This window comes from Nesoenas mayeri, assembly GCF_963082525.1.
Source record: "Nesoenas mayeri genome assembly, chromosome: 23".
In the NCBI taxonomy this organism is placed as follows: domain Eukaryota; kingdom Metazoa; phylum Chordata; class Aves; order Columbiformes; family Columbidae; genus Nesoenas; species Nesoenas mayeri.
The window spans coordinates 684,996-700,235 of record NC_137574.1 but is presented as its reverse complement, the minus strand read 5'-3'; positions in this window follow the sequence as shown (position 1 = coordinate 700,235).

The window sequence follows — 15,240 nt, the reverse complement described above, 5'->3', positions numbered from 1 at the left end:
GCCAGGCTGGGGGCGCAGGGCAGGGGGACACCCGCGGCACTGCCCCGCGCCCTCCGCCCACCCCATCCCACGCTGAACCCCAGACCCGCGTCCCAGCCTCCTGCCACCAGGCTGGAAGCAACGGAAGGGTTGGACCAGGACCCGCGTGCCTGCGCGCCGCCCCCGGCCCCGCGGAGCTGCACCGAGCCCGACAGTGCTCAGGAAAGGGGATCCCGGGGGACCAGGGGGAACGGGGAAGGTGGGCTGTACAATTTATAAAACCACTTCCAGTTTGACTGCATTAGCTTTGCCTCAGGCTCCAAAACACGAGGAAAGCCAGCCAGCGAGAGAGGGGGAGCGGGGAGCCGGGGAGAGGGGGATGGCAACAAGGAGAAAGCTGTAATTGCGATTGCTGGAATGCACTTTTAGCGCTGGCTGCTGAACACAGTAAACACACACGCGCTCCAGCCCAGGGAATAAGCATTGATTTTTTTTTTTGCAAGTGTTCCAGTGAAAAGCTTCAAATCAATCCTGTTCTGTCAGACACTTTCGCCTCTTGGCCTCCAATTACTCACTCCCCACATCCCCTTCCCGGGCACACCTGGTGCCGTTCCCCGGACCCCCGTGTCGCCGGCGGGGCTGCGGCTGCCGCACCAGCAACACGGTCACTTGCCAGCAATGGCCAAGCCACGGCAGCAGCTGGATTACCATTCGAGCGTTTGTGGGTTTGCTGGTCCCGCTGGGCCGGTGCCGCGTTTCTCGGGGCAGGGTGGAAGGGGATGAGCGTGCGTGGGGCCGCGAGCGCGCCCAGCACCCCCTGCTCCCGTACGCAGGGCCCCCGGGACCCCACCCGGCAAACTTCAAAGCGAAGGGAAAACCCATCACTTAGCCAGGGAACAACTCAACAATCCCCCTGTAACTTCTGCAGAGACACGCTGTAAAGATTTCACAATAAGCGTGGCATTGACTTTGATTGTTTCTCTGTGTCTAATTCGGGAAGATAAGATCTGCAAGAGAAGAACCACTCATGAGCTGTTTGTTGTAGGGTTTTTGATGCTTCCTAAGACTCTGTCCCCTGGATTGCAGCATTTTATTAATCTGCTCCAAGAACAGAGGAAGGAATATTAGGTAGAAAACAAGCCTGGGCTGTGAGATATGACAGCGAGCCCTGTCATCACACACAACACGAGGCACACGCGGTGTCTGGGGCTCCATTCCCCAAAGCGAACGCTGCTGGAAGCTGATACGGCACCCGCGGGTCCCACGAGACCAGGTCTGCGCGGGGTTTGCTGTACGCAGCGACCGCAGGCGCGAGCGGGAGCTGCCGCGGCGCTGACACGACCAGCCGCCCCCCGGCTGGACGGCCCCTCCTGACAGCTCCCGCTTTCACCCGCAAATTACATGTGCTGTATACGACTGTTAGGAATCACCGCAGCGTTTGTAGTGGTGTGTTAGGTGCCAAATTATGTATAGGCAAAGCGATTAGAGAGCAGAACAAAGCGGTTGTTCATGCAGCTAGTGGCCAAAGTACCACTATTTTCTATCAAGACAATTTGCAGCAGGCACAGCACCTTCTCACTCCCCGACCAGGAGCGGCATCGCGTGAAATCTTCAGAAACAAATACGTTACCAGAAGTCTCGACAGCAGAGCTCGGGGGGGGCTGTGACAGCCGTGACAGTCTTTCATTCTTCTCACCCAACGCCTTTCCTCCCTGTCCCAAGCGCCTTCTACTTCAAGCTTTGCACGTTGCTGCAGCCGCGTTGTGTACCTAGCGCTTAATAGCATTAAAACTTCTGCTGACTGCTGTCCTCAGATAAAAACACACTCTTTAAACTTGTTCACTAAAAATCAACCATCCATCTCAATTCCCTGTCCTACAAGCTTTTAGGTTCACATTCACAGTCCCACTTCCCAGGAGAAAGCCAGAATACACTCAAACCATACGCAAAATCTGTGCCTTTCACTGTTACCAGTCTTGTCACTGGAACAACCTCTGTTCCAGGTCCCCCCGGTGTCCCACACAACAGCAGGTCCATGGTGAGCCTCTCTGCCTCCTCACCCACGGCTCCTCTCGTGTGTGCCCTCAGAAACAGCGGCTCCAACACAGCCATTAGCACAGCCAGCCCAAGAGGGAGATGACTTGGGGGTGCAGGTTTGGGAGGGGGGAACAGGAGTGCTCGTGTCCTTAGTGGCTCCGCCGCCAAGGTTGATGGAGCTGCCAGGAGGTACAGCATGTTCTCACCTATCGATCTATCAATGTCTGCTTTACAGAGAAGGGATTACTCACTTCTGATAACATAGCAAGGTTGCCACTGATGAAAATCAATGGATCTGAGCTACCCAGCCTTCATTTAATTAGATCACACTGTAAATACACTGGGAGCAGAGGAGAGACATTCTCCACGACCACCTCTGCTCTGTTCCAATCCTCAGTTTTAGACGAGTATCTTCCTGGGATTATCAAGATAAATGGACTTGATCAACAGGGTTTTACTGCCTCTTCTGTAGCCAAAGAAAGGAAAAGTGTGCTTCTCCATCACCTTGTCCGCAGCCGGGAAGGCCAGCCAGGGAGAGCGGGGCACCAGACGTGCAAGCAAATTACCGGCAATTAGCTTTGTAGGAAGGTGGATTGGATTAAGACTGAGTGTTAGATCAGGCAGCTTTTTACAGGCTAAATAAGCAACAAGCAGTTTGAGAGAGATCTTTCCCCTGTTTACAAGGCCAGCCGAGGCCAGGTTAATTAATCTCTCTTTCCCCTTGCCCTTCTCACTAGGGCTTGTTCTCCACTTTGAGCAAAGCGCCCGAGACAGCTGCTCAGGTCTCTCACATCGCAGGGCGATGAAAACAAAGGCACAGATGAAAATTGCTTTGAGCTTGGCCTCTCAGAGAAAACAGACGCGCCCCTGCTGTAATTAGGAACAGGCATGCAAAAAAGAACCAGATCTTTGACTGGTGCTTAACCAGGGATAGTAAATAAAAATAACAGCAATCCCTTCCCACACTCACACACAGAAAAGGCGGGCCAGGTTTTCTGAAGCTCACATAAGAGGTTGGTTCATCTCTCTTGATCCTCATACAAAGGCAGATCCCAGGCACCGGCTGTGGTTCTGTGCATGCTAAAAACCAGCAGCAATGCCCTATCAAAACAAGGCATTCAAACACATACTTCTTCCCCTGGGAGAGCTTATATCCAGCACAGACACCGTTACGGTGTTTCATGAGTCTCTCAGAGCTGCTCAGATCCAAGAGCCAGGGCTGCAGTACAGAGCACCGTCTCCACGTGGTGGCCCATTCTGCGATGCGAATGAGCTGCGCTGCTCCTTAACGCAGCTGGTAAACGGTGTGCAGGTCTCCAGAGCTAAAGCTCGGAGTTTGCTGGCGATTTGGTAACAGACCAGCTGGGCAGCGTGATGTATCCTGCTGTCCAGAACCATCGGCCAGCACCGGGATTTGCCCCATCTCTGCTCTCCCAGACCCCCAGGACACCACCCACAGCCGGCCAAGCAGAGCGAGCAGCGGCCAGGGCCGCAGGGCTCCCCGGGCACGGCCAGCCCGCGCAGACACCGCAGACACCGCGCGGCCGGCAGAGCTCTCCTCACCAGGGAGGCTGCAACCCTGCTGTCTCCCACCTCTTCCACGCCTCCCTTCCGAGCTCGCCGTACCGTATCTGCCAGCCCCGGCACCCTCTGCAGCCCCGCGCAAGAGGCAGGTGCCAAGGGCTCGAGTCACCAGGCTGACGTCCCCATCAGCCTGGAGGGTCCCTGCGAGCTGGGGACATGGGGAGGAAGCACTGCGTCCCTGTGTGCGGGCTGCTGCTCGGGACCCAGCTCCAACCCGCCCACGGAAGGACTGGCACGCTCCGGGAGGAGGAAGGCACCCTAGGAACAGCTCTTCTTCCCCTGCGGGCTGACCTGGAGGAATTGCTAAAACAGGCTTTGCTGTGGGTGTTTGCAAGGGCTCTGCTCACAAAGGGACAAGCCCAGGGAAGGAGGCTGTGGAGCAAGGGACTCGTCCTATTAACACAACCAAGGGGCAGGAGGCAAGGGCTGCCTGATCCGGAGCTGTCGGCAGTTTCTAGTTGCAAAGATTAAGGCAGCGACTCTCACGGTATGGGCTCTCTAAGAAAGAGGGACAAGGGAGGGAAAAAACACCCTTAATTCTAGATTCTCGCATTTCTTAGACCCCTCGTTATCAATTGCTTTGAGAAGCGGCCATGGATGTCAGCAGGCGCCTCGCTCGCCTTCACACGCGCTGCAGAACAGCCCTGGAACAGGAAAACCAGCCCTGTCCCAGCGACCCCGGTGATTGACTCCTCTCTTCTCTATTGCTCTTTATCAGGAATAGAGAAAGAGTAAATGGAGCATGCACTGAAAAAAAGAACAAAAGTCAACAGAAAGACTGAGCTAAGTTACAAAATAGCACATCTCCAAGACCTTGATTCTCTTCTCAAATGTGCTTCAAATTGGGTAATGTGTTAAAAGATTACTGGTGTAGAAAGGGTAGAATAGATAGACAAAATGCAATCACAAGTGCCTCATTTCTCTTGGAAGCTCTATTAATGGTCAAGAAGCCCTTTTGCACATAGATAAGCCCAAGGCAAAGGGCAGCGGTAAGGAAGACAGAAGGAAATGCCCTCCAGGGTCGATGGTTCCCGTTCCCCGCAGCTTGGCCCAGGCCTTCTCCAGGCTTCCCCGCGCCACATTCACAGCTACACTGACCTGTAATTAATCATAACGCCAAGTCAGCCCTGAACTTCTTCCATGTTATTGTCTTTAATTTATTTCTGTAATATTGCTAGGCTCATGACTTAATTTTTCTCCATGCAACTGTAAAGGAGAAAGCTCTGGAAATAATTGCACAGCCATGTAAGACAGGAAATCATTTCACATGTCAGGTCCCACAGCCCACTTTGATCTGGGGCCGCTCACGTCAACCACCACAAATCCATAGGCTGTGGTATCGGCACCACCGGTGGGCGACGGGAATCCTGCCCCTGCTCCAGGCGGCGAAATGCGGCCGTTCTCGCTGGCTGCGCCGGAGGGTGCCAGCGGGCACCGCGGGGATTCATCCTGTCACACAAACCCGCCCTGTGCGGAGCTCGACAGCAGCGCCGGGAACGCCAACACCCAGGAGCAGTTTCCTTAAGCGGCTCCAGCAGACCTGGGCTCAGCGCTCAGCTTTAGCAGCCTCTGCCTTGGGATGGCCTGGCTCAAAACGTGACACAGCCCAGTCTGACTAGATCTAGTTCAGAGCTCCGGACTAGCACCCTCCGCGATGCTGCTTTCTCCCTCCGAGCTCTTCCAGTCAATGCTTGTTAAGCCTCATCACAAACTGTAAAGCTCAACCCAGAGCTCCCGTCACCGCCTCAAGCGCGCCACCCAAGCGTTGTTATTGTCTTCTGCACGACTCAAACCATTTAATCTCAGTACCTCATTTCTTCTAAGGGAACGTTCCTCCTCCGTTTCTCAGCTCTGGGAACACGCCTGTGGCGGCCGCAGGCACAGCGCCCGGCGCCGCGGGTCCTGCCCGCACACGGGGCTCTGCCCGCCACGGCGACCCAGCGCTCCCCTGCTCCAAGCTCGAACGAGCCAAGACACAACAGCCACCTCCCCCCAGGAGCCGCACCAGCTCAGAGCCATTCCCAAGTGACTTTCACAGGAGATGCAGCTTCTGAAGGATAATGACAGCACACGTGCTGCTGCGGCACGCGGAGCTGACCGCAGAGCTTATCGCCTTCCCCTCAGCTTATTACACCTCGGCAGCTTTGTATCTGGGAAAAAGGAGCACAGAAACCATTTCGCTCTGCTCTCTAGCAGGGCCTGGCACGGCTTTGAAAGCAAGCAGCTCAGACACGGTTTCCTCCAGGTCAGTTATCTCCCCGAGAGGTCTGTGCAGGAGCCCCGCACACATCTCGACAGCACCGACACCAGCCCACTCAGTTTGGCTTTTCGCAGGGACAACACGGTGCCTCTGAAATATTTCCAATTACCAGCAAAGAGTTCAGGCAGCTCCTCAATACCCCATGCGGGTACGATCCAGGGAGCTGCACAGATGCTCCCCATACACCTCAGGAGAGGAGCCAGGACCCCTCTCTCAAGGAGCCCGACTTTACCCCTCGACCGCTTCTGATTTCTCCACGTGCCGTGGCCCCGTTCTGGGGAGCAACAGGCACAGGCTCTTTGTCCTGGGAGCAGAGCTGTGGCGCAGCGGTTCGGCCAGGGCGCCGAGCGGGGGTCAGGGGCAGAACGGGGGTCCCTGTGCCACCGCAGGGAGCGGAGCCCGGGCTGTCGCCTCCCGCGCGGCGGAGCCGTGCTCGCTCGGGCGGAAGAGATGCAGCTCCCTCCGCACACCAAAACCAGCTCTGTTGCCAGTTCCTTCCAGTATGTAACACAAAGAGATGCCAGCTCCCAGTGACAATGAAATTACAGTTTAGGGGAGCCCTGAACGTGTGAGGAAACAAAGCCCCGACCCTCCAGGCTGTCTCCAGAGCTCTGCGGATTGCTCAGGCACCATTGTTAGAGGTTTTGTTTCTTCTTGTGAACGTGGGAAGAAAGAATCATCCTCAGCCACCAGCAAACACAGATGTGGTGGAAGCAGCCTGTGAAATTAATGGAAACGGCTCCTTTCCTCTGCAAGGGGCCTCCAGCAAACAGCTGCAAACTCGGAGCCTCCCGCCTCCTCCAGCCAGAGCCGCGACCCGCGAGCAGAGGCCGAGGTGACCCCTGCCACCCCCGTCCTGACCGCGGGTCCCGCGGGACACGGCGCACACCCCAGAGGAGGAAAGGTGAGAAACGCAACTCCGGGCAGCCGGGCCAAGAGCCGTCCCCGAGGAACCATCGGGGCCAAAGGACTGAACTCCGCCGGCATGACAGCTCAGCCCCGTGCAGCCCTCCGTGGGGGTGAGCCCCCGCTGCCAGCTCAAGCCCAGGGTGCCTGCCTTTCCTCTCTTAGTTCAAACACAGGACAGACTTTTTCTTTCTTCCCCTAGTGCAGATCAATCTGTGGAAACGAGCTCAAAGACAGGATCACGTTGTTTTCCTGCGCTTTAAGGATGCGATAGAAGGCAACTGACGGCATCCTGGAGCCTCAGGCGAACTCCCTGCAGAGCAAACACCAACACGCTGTAAAGCAGCTTATTGGGTTTGAGAAGGGGACCCCTCTCGGGCTGGAGGAGAGTGGGGCAGCCAGCGGGGCAGGGGAACGGGACGGGACGGGCGGCCCCGCTGCCCCGTGCCAGCAGGACAGACGGCCGCGGCGCCGGCGCCTCCCAGCAGCCAGGAGCACGCACACCGAGCTTCTCATTAACATTCCCCAAGAAACCGCTTTGGAAAGAAAGACGAAAAAAAAAATCACAACTGCAAGATTCCTGACTGAACCATTTCATTCTCGTTTTATACTACAATAGGGGGAACGCAAACAATAGTTGAAAGGAAACACTCCGATTGTCATGAAGCAAAGTGCCACGTTCATTTTTCAGCAAATGCGGATGAACCCTATTAAAAAATAAAAAAAAGAATCCATTTCCTCACTTCATTATCTTCCCCCCTAGAAGAACTGTCCCCTCGGGAAGCTCAGCGCCAGCTCCATCGCCAGCTCCATCGCCAGCCCTGCCCCACGTGTGGCTCCAGAGCCACGCTGGCTGCTCTCCTCCCGCCTTCCTGTCCAGACGTGAGAGATTTGGGGAGGAACGGCACAGAAAAGGGCGGGTGACCCAGGGGGCCATGCAGGGCCAGGCTCCCTCAGCCCAGCAGCACCAAGGGGCCATCTCCCCCCACCAGGCCTGGCCATGGCGGCACAGCCCGGCTGGCCATGGTGGCCACCGGTGCGGCCCTCGCTGCCCTTCGCAGGGTCAAAGGAAGGGAAAATGAAGAACGTTCTGGCCCTTCCTGCCGTGGCATCCACCTGGGGCCGTCCGTCGCGGGGTGACAGGGCCGGGTGACAGGGTGCGGTGGCACCGTTTGAGGGGTCCACGGGCCGCACCGGCTTGCACCGTTACCGTGGTAACACCGGTCGGTACAGCGTGTGAAACACTCCATTCGCTTATTGATTGAGCCGCCGTCAAATTCAATCACAAGTGAAAATGGATTTTTTAATGCGACTATTAGCTGCTTTTGAAAGGCAAATTGAGTTCAGTTATACCGAGTCAGCCATCAAAAAACAATTTGCCGTCAGCCCGCCGGTCCGGCGAGGGACCCGGCCCAGGGAGCTCGGGGGAGGCCGCCCGCCCCACCGGGGAGACCCGCGCCGAGAAATGCGGAAATAGGGCATTTTCCAGCTCAATAACGCACTGGACACGGAGGATGAGGCGCCGAACTGGGGTCCGAGGAGCTGGCACCCACACTGCCCCACGTCTCTGCAACACAGCAGGGCTGCAAAACCACCCCCGGTCCCGGGGGTTCAAAGACAGCAACATGAATGATGGGGTTCACCACAAGAAACTCAAGTTCGCTTCAGGATGAGCAAGACGGAGGCTCCCCCAGAACATGGGGTGTGGGAGAGAAGCCAAGACAAGGACACACAGCCCAAGAGACCACAAGGGGCTCCCAGGACGAGCCAGGCGAAGCCAAGGCAGCGCGGCGCCGCCCCACGCAGCAGCCCCACGCCACCCCACGCCGCCCACGGCCAAGCACAGCTCACTGCCTTCTGGCAGCTGGAAAATAACATTTCTCCCTCGCTCATTAGGGAAGCAGATTCTCATTACTATGTTAAGTGAGGATCAATATTGCAGCCAAGCCTGAAATCAGCCCTGTCTGACAAGGTGCTGAGCACACCGGCTTCTCCAGTTTGGGGCTGAGTATCTTCTCTGGGGTGTCAATCCTGGATGGCTTCACAGGGACAAGGAGCGGTAATGGAGGAAGGTGGTGGGACAGTATGGAGCAGCTTCGAGTTCGGACAACACTGTGCTCAGATGTGGCTGGATTTGCCTGTATACAAATACAGATAAGTAAAAAACTCCGTATGTAAAAAGCATTTAGAAATATACACCTTTTTTCCCTACAGAGCTCAAGGACTATAATCCAGTCCATTAATTATAAACTCAGGTTTTCAGAAGCCCTGAGAACCTACAAAAGCTGCCCTCAAATAAATACATACAAATCCAGGCTCACTTTGCTGGCCTTTCCGCTTGTCCTCTCGCTCCCACGAGCAAACTTAGAGCATTATCAAACACTCGCAAAGGCAGCCCAGGAATTTCTGCAGCGGCACAATCCACAGAGCTCCGCTTTCAAAGAGCCTGCGCTTCCACAAAGCGCGCAGCCCAGCTAATGAGAGCTTAACCACATGTTTGTGGCAGATGAAATAGTATCATTTTGCAATTATTATCATTCAAACATTATTTATTTAACCTGCAGCCACATTACATTGACTGCAGAATTGCTGTCATTTTTACTTTAGACAGCTCTCTTATTGAGCCGAGCTTGAGGAATTGTGCTTGGTGTTCCCAGCATGGGAAACACTTTGTTCTGCACACTCACCCTCTCCTCAGCCAGACCCAAGTACGTGCTGCTGACATCCCCAAACACCATTGACAGGCCTCGCCACATCTTCCTCCACTGGTCACATCTGGGGAATTAATCCATTCTTACCACCAATACAAAGCACCATGCACCAGAGCGGCAGGTGCCGAAGGGCTTGGTGGACGTTCTGCCCCCTCTGCGGCCGTTCCCCCCAGAAGGTCAAAACGCAGAGCTGAGCGCCCATGTTGTGCCGGACCCTCCTCCACGGGAGGCGGCAGAAGCAGCGCGGCGGGTCACCGCCCCCTCCCTGCCCATGGCAAACTAAGTACAACGGGGCATTTCCCAGCATCTGAATGTCAGCAGGGTACGAAAACCTGCCCTCGATCTTCTAGGTCCCTTCCCTGAAGCCCGGTGAGATGTATCCACACAACAGGAAACCCAGCATTCTCCTTCGCCTTTTTTTTCCTCTCTTTTAATTTTCTCCCAATGTAAAGGATGAGGTCATCTCTCCTCCGGTGAAGAAACATCTGCCTGGAGAAGCTTGCAGCTCAATGCAACATATTTTGATCACTGCTACATCTAATTACAGAGAAGAGAAAAATCACAAAGCAGGATTTAGAATTTTATTTTCCAAAAAAACCACAAGGCATCTGAAAAATAATAGAAAAGCAGCAGCACTGACAATCAGACCGGAGGCAGCTTCCCCATCAGCCTTGAACAACAGCACCCGAATACAGAGCCACTTGGAAATAGGGAGATTCCAAAGAGCAGGACCAGGGAAAGATGAATTACCTGTGCCAAGGTCTCGTGCACCTCAGTTCAGAAGCTCGGTATCGTCAAAGCCAAAGACCACTCGAGCCAGGACCCAGTAATGAGCCTACACATCGCTCCTTTTGGGTTCACCAGCGTTTACTCAAGGTCAGGTTCCCGCAGACCCCTCACACCTACTCCAGTGCACAAGGAGGGATGGCGATGGGAAACGAGAACAACATCAAGCCTTAGCGACCGACTCATGCACGAGGTTCAAGACCAACCGAACCCTTGGCCCCCAGGAGCCAGCGGGAGCGAAGGCTTGCCCGGCACACCGACGGCGCGGGCCGGCCCTGCACACAGGCGCTGATGCTGCAGCTCCAGAAGAAAGTCCAGGTTGCATAGGGAGGGTCTGGGAGCAGTGGGATACAGCTGAGAGCTGGCAGAGCCGCGCGGCGGCCTCGGCTCACGGCAGGCTCCGCCACCCACGGCCCCTCCGCGCCCAGGAGCGGCTGATTGCCTCCTTGTTTGCCGCTTGGAAAACTCCCCGGGAGGCACTAGTAGGCGCAGGCTCCAGCCGCTCCGCTCACTGCGGGAAATCGAGATTCTACAAGTTCAAAATAAAGCCCCAATCACAATTGTTGCTATTTCCCTGCCTTGCTCTTCAAGCTCCGAGGGAGCCCGCAGCAGCCAGAAACAAACACCGCGCTCACCAGAGCCCGCGCGGCGCAGAGCGGCGCAGCCCCGGCTGCTGCGCGGGACACGGTGACGGGTCCTTCAGAGCAGCCCCCAGCCCGGCAGCGCAGCCAGCAGAAAGCGACCTTCCTTCCACTCTCTCCTCACTGAATTTCAAGGGAAAGGTTGATTTCTTTCTAAACGTTTCAAGTTTCCAGGAGAGGAAAACAAAACGCTGACAGTGATGAATAGAGTTTGGCAGCTGTTTGGGACAGGTACGGCACTTAAAGCCACGGGAAACTGGCCAGAAACCTTCAGATGCTGCAGGGAAACAAAGAGTTGATGGGAAAGATGCCCGCAGACAGGTGGGGGGTCACAGGTATTTGTCACCAGCATTGTGCTGGCAAACCGGCCCCCATCCATATTGCCAGCAAGCTCTCTTCTACAAAACAAGTGCTCAAGGGATCGTATTCACCGCCTCTTATCCTGCGCGGGTGTGGAGACACACAAGTGAGCAGCAGGTGCCTGTCTCGAGCAAACAACACGCACCGATTTAACCCAGGTCCTTCTGCACATGAAGTTTGGGCTGAAATAGCAGGAGCAGCCAGACCACATCACCACCGAGAGACAAAAATGGATACGCAGAGAAATCAGGCCCGCCATAGGTGTTCCGAGCTGCCCCTGGAAGATCACGTCCCTCTGCGTTGCAGGTTGCCACCAAGTTCTGTCTGTCAGGGAGAGAGAAACACGACCCAGGGGCTCTCCAAGGTGGAGCTGGTGCTCCCAGCTCTCCCCGGGCACGTGCATCGCCGTGGGGCGGGCACACGAAGGCACCATGTGCATTCCCCCAGCAGCCCAGAGCCGGCGCCGACATGGTCAAACGCAAGAAGAAAGCTCACCAAGGGCTATCGGGAGGATTAGTCACCATCCAGATGTCTGTGTTCGCAGCGGAAGAGAGGAACGCTGGAAAACCAGCGCGGCTGCGGAGGGCGGAGGACGTGGATGGCGCGGGACTCGCTGGGTTCGGTCACCAGTTCTGCCCTGAGCCGCTCAGCACCTGCTCTGCTCTCCGCGTGCCCCGTTCACCTCCCGGCCAGCGCCGGTTCTTCCGAGCACAACCAACGCTCACGTGCAGGTACGCAGGGTCCAAGGGGGAACCGGCTGTCCCAGAGCTCAGCAGCACAGCCCTGAGAGACAGAGCGTTCTCAGCTGCCTGCCGGCCTGCAGGACGCAGGAGAGCGTTCCCAAGCTGCTCTGCCAGTCTATTTGGAGCACCAATGTTTGCCTAAGCCAACAGCTCGGAAAGCTCCACAAATAGCAGGAGGGTTGGCTAATTAGGAAGAAGTCGGAGAACCACAGAGAACACCACACGCAGGCGGCACCGAAGGTAGCAAAGGGTACAGCTGAAGGGGTCTGGACACCCCAAGGGCACGTGTGCCCTCCAGAAATTGTTATTCTTGGTCCCACTGCCTCTGTCAACAACACTTTCTGCATATGCAAATAGGACCATACTCCTGCAATTACATGGTAATCAGAGGCAAATTACATTCTTGCTGTTTACTTTCAGTGTCCTTAATTAATCCGGTTATTAGGCGATTAATGAAGCTTGTTTGGTGAAAAACTCATAGCATTTACAGCAAGAGTTCACACAAGCACCCGGCTGGCATCTGGCTCTGCAGAACCAGCACGCTGGGCTGGAGGCAACACGTCCAAGCCTGGTCCCCGGGCCCAGCAGAGCCATGGTGGCACCACGACCTGCCCCGGCGCTCGGCCGTCCAGCCAGGCCCACTGCCCCACTGCGGCTCAGCGCCTCTTCTCCAGCAAGCCAGCCGACCTCGGCGGCCGCGCTGCCAGGACCCAGCGGCCACGCAGCCCCTGCGCAGGGAGGCAGAAACCCACCCAGCGCGCGGCTCCTCGCCAGCGGCAGCAGAGACCCCTCCAGCAGCTCCTGCCCGCGCCAAAGCTGCCAAGCACGGTCCCCGCTCCACCAGCTCCCTGGGCACCCCACCCTCCCCAAGGGTCACCCTAGCTCCTGTTTGGTTAAGCTGCCGATAATTAAGTGGCATGTTCATCTAATGATCAAACTGCTGCACCAGGAGCATGAAAGACTGAGGAGAACTAATTAAGAACCTCATTTGCATACTCCAGCGTTTCCGGTGCATGTATGGGGTTCCCATAGCAACCAGTACAAAGGCTGATGATGGTGTGTGGGTTTTATTGGGTTTTAAGTGCTGCTCCTTCCCTTTGTTATCCCCAGCAGATAACAAAGGCTCCCAGGGAAGGTGCTGTGACACCCCGCGCAGCGAGGGGAACGCGAACGTGCTGCGAACGCAGCGGGGACTGATCCTGCTCATCATGCCGTTCAGTTCAGACAGCAGGAGAGCAGGTATTTTGGGACTCAACGCACAGCCTGAGGACACACTGAACATAAATCCCTGACCTGATACTGCTCTATCAAAGAGACTTTCATGAGCTGCTTGGCCCCAGCTGCAGCAGGAGAGCCAGCTCCCGAGAGGGGCATTGCAGGGGACCGCGCCACATTCCCCAGCACCCAGCGCCCGCACCAGGGGAGGCTGCAGGGACCCCGGTTCCCACCACGGTCAGGGTGGGAGTGGGCGAGGGCCCTGCAGCCTGCACCCCAGCATGGGCAAGGACAAGACCAGTGCGTGCTGGTGAGGACGTCAGCTCCACCACAGCGGGTCCCCAGCACTGCAGCCCAGTCCCTGCTCTCTTCATCATGTCACTTCTAAGCACCAAGATTTTTTTCTGCTTTGTATTTCTGGCAAGAAACCTTCGCATTTAGATAAGGAATAAAGCCTGGGATCAGATCTGAACTCCACAGCAGAGAAGATCAACGTTTTAATGAATTAAATATATTTTAAACTAAATGTAACCTCTTAGCGCTCAAAAATTTGAGCGAGAATAACTTAAAGAAAAAGCCAACAATCCAACCCATTTCAGCTCTCTCTGGCTGTGAACTGGCCACACGCCAATCAATTATCTTGAATTTATTCGTTATTCAACTTCCCTCCGACAGCCAATTTCCAGGCTGCGAATTGGAGGTGAGTGGCTCCTCCTGCGATGGCCACGCTCGCGCTGCAGCCCCGTTCGCAGGGAGGCAGCTGTGCTGGGCTGCCCACGAGCAACGTGTGGCCCGGGGCCGCACACGGTGACACCGTGTGACACCACCGTGTGACACGGCTGGAGCACGCAGGACCCGCTGGCTGGCACGGTTGGCGTTACACAGCGCCGGGGGACCTGGAAGGACACGGGTTATGTGACATCCAGCAGCATTTCTAGATGCAAACACAGCCCAGACCCCCAGGAGCATCCCCCAAAGGCTGCGCAGTCCTGCCAGCCCTGGGAGGGTCCATTTAACTCCTCTCCGTTAATTATTGTGCAGGGAGGACATTCCGCGGGAGCCACGCAGCCCTGCAGCAGCAAAGCGGGGTTGGTCACACAGACCAGATGCCTGCAACTGAAACACAGAGACGCAGCGTGCACGCAGGTGTTGCTGAGCCAGGCAGGGGGTCTGGGGCGCAGGGGGGTCTGGGGCTCCCCCTCTCCCGGGGTGCAGGAGGAACAGCGGTGGAGACCGCAGCCCTCGCACGGCTGAACCACGAGCAGGCAGGACCGGGCTTGGGGACACCCGAAGCTCTGACACCCCCACACCGCCCTGTGCTGCCACCCACCCCAGCACAGAACCGGCCCCCCCTCTGGCCCCAGCCCCCCAGCACCCTGCACAGATCTCCTCAGCCTTCAGGCAGGAAGAAATCCCCCTTGCCCATCCAGAGCCTTCTCCTCCCCAACATTGTTTTCATTTCCCCCTCCCCCCCCTTTTTTATTCTCAATAAAAACATAATTACAGGCTTTTAAAAAAAGCAAATTATAGTGACATACTTTAATTATCTCCAAGCAATGGAGGACTAAATTACACAGTCAGGGAATCGGAGGTTACCTAAAAATAAAAGCAAGAAGCTTCATTAAATGCTAATTGCAGCTTTCGCCGCTGAAGTGAGATTTCAACACAATCTGCCATTGACTCGCTCGGCCATCCAAGAGAACATCGGCGCTGGGGACAGGCCCTGGCACACGCGCCCCCGTCCCGCTGAGCTCCAGCGCGGGGACGGCCGTGCCGAGGACAGCCGGGCAGGTCTGACCCGGCCACGGGCTGGGGTGCTGCCGCGTCCCCGCGGGCACCGCTGCCCCACACCGCCCACAAGCGCCACGCGCCTCCTCGGCATCGCCAACAGTTCCACATCCTCCTGCCAGCTTCCCACAGCCTGGGAAAATCAGCCTCAAGGTCCTGATGCTCCAGGCCAAAGGTTCTGGCTGGCAGAGGGTTGGTTCTCATTGGGATAAACGCTCCCTAGTGCGGAA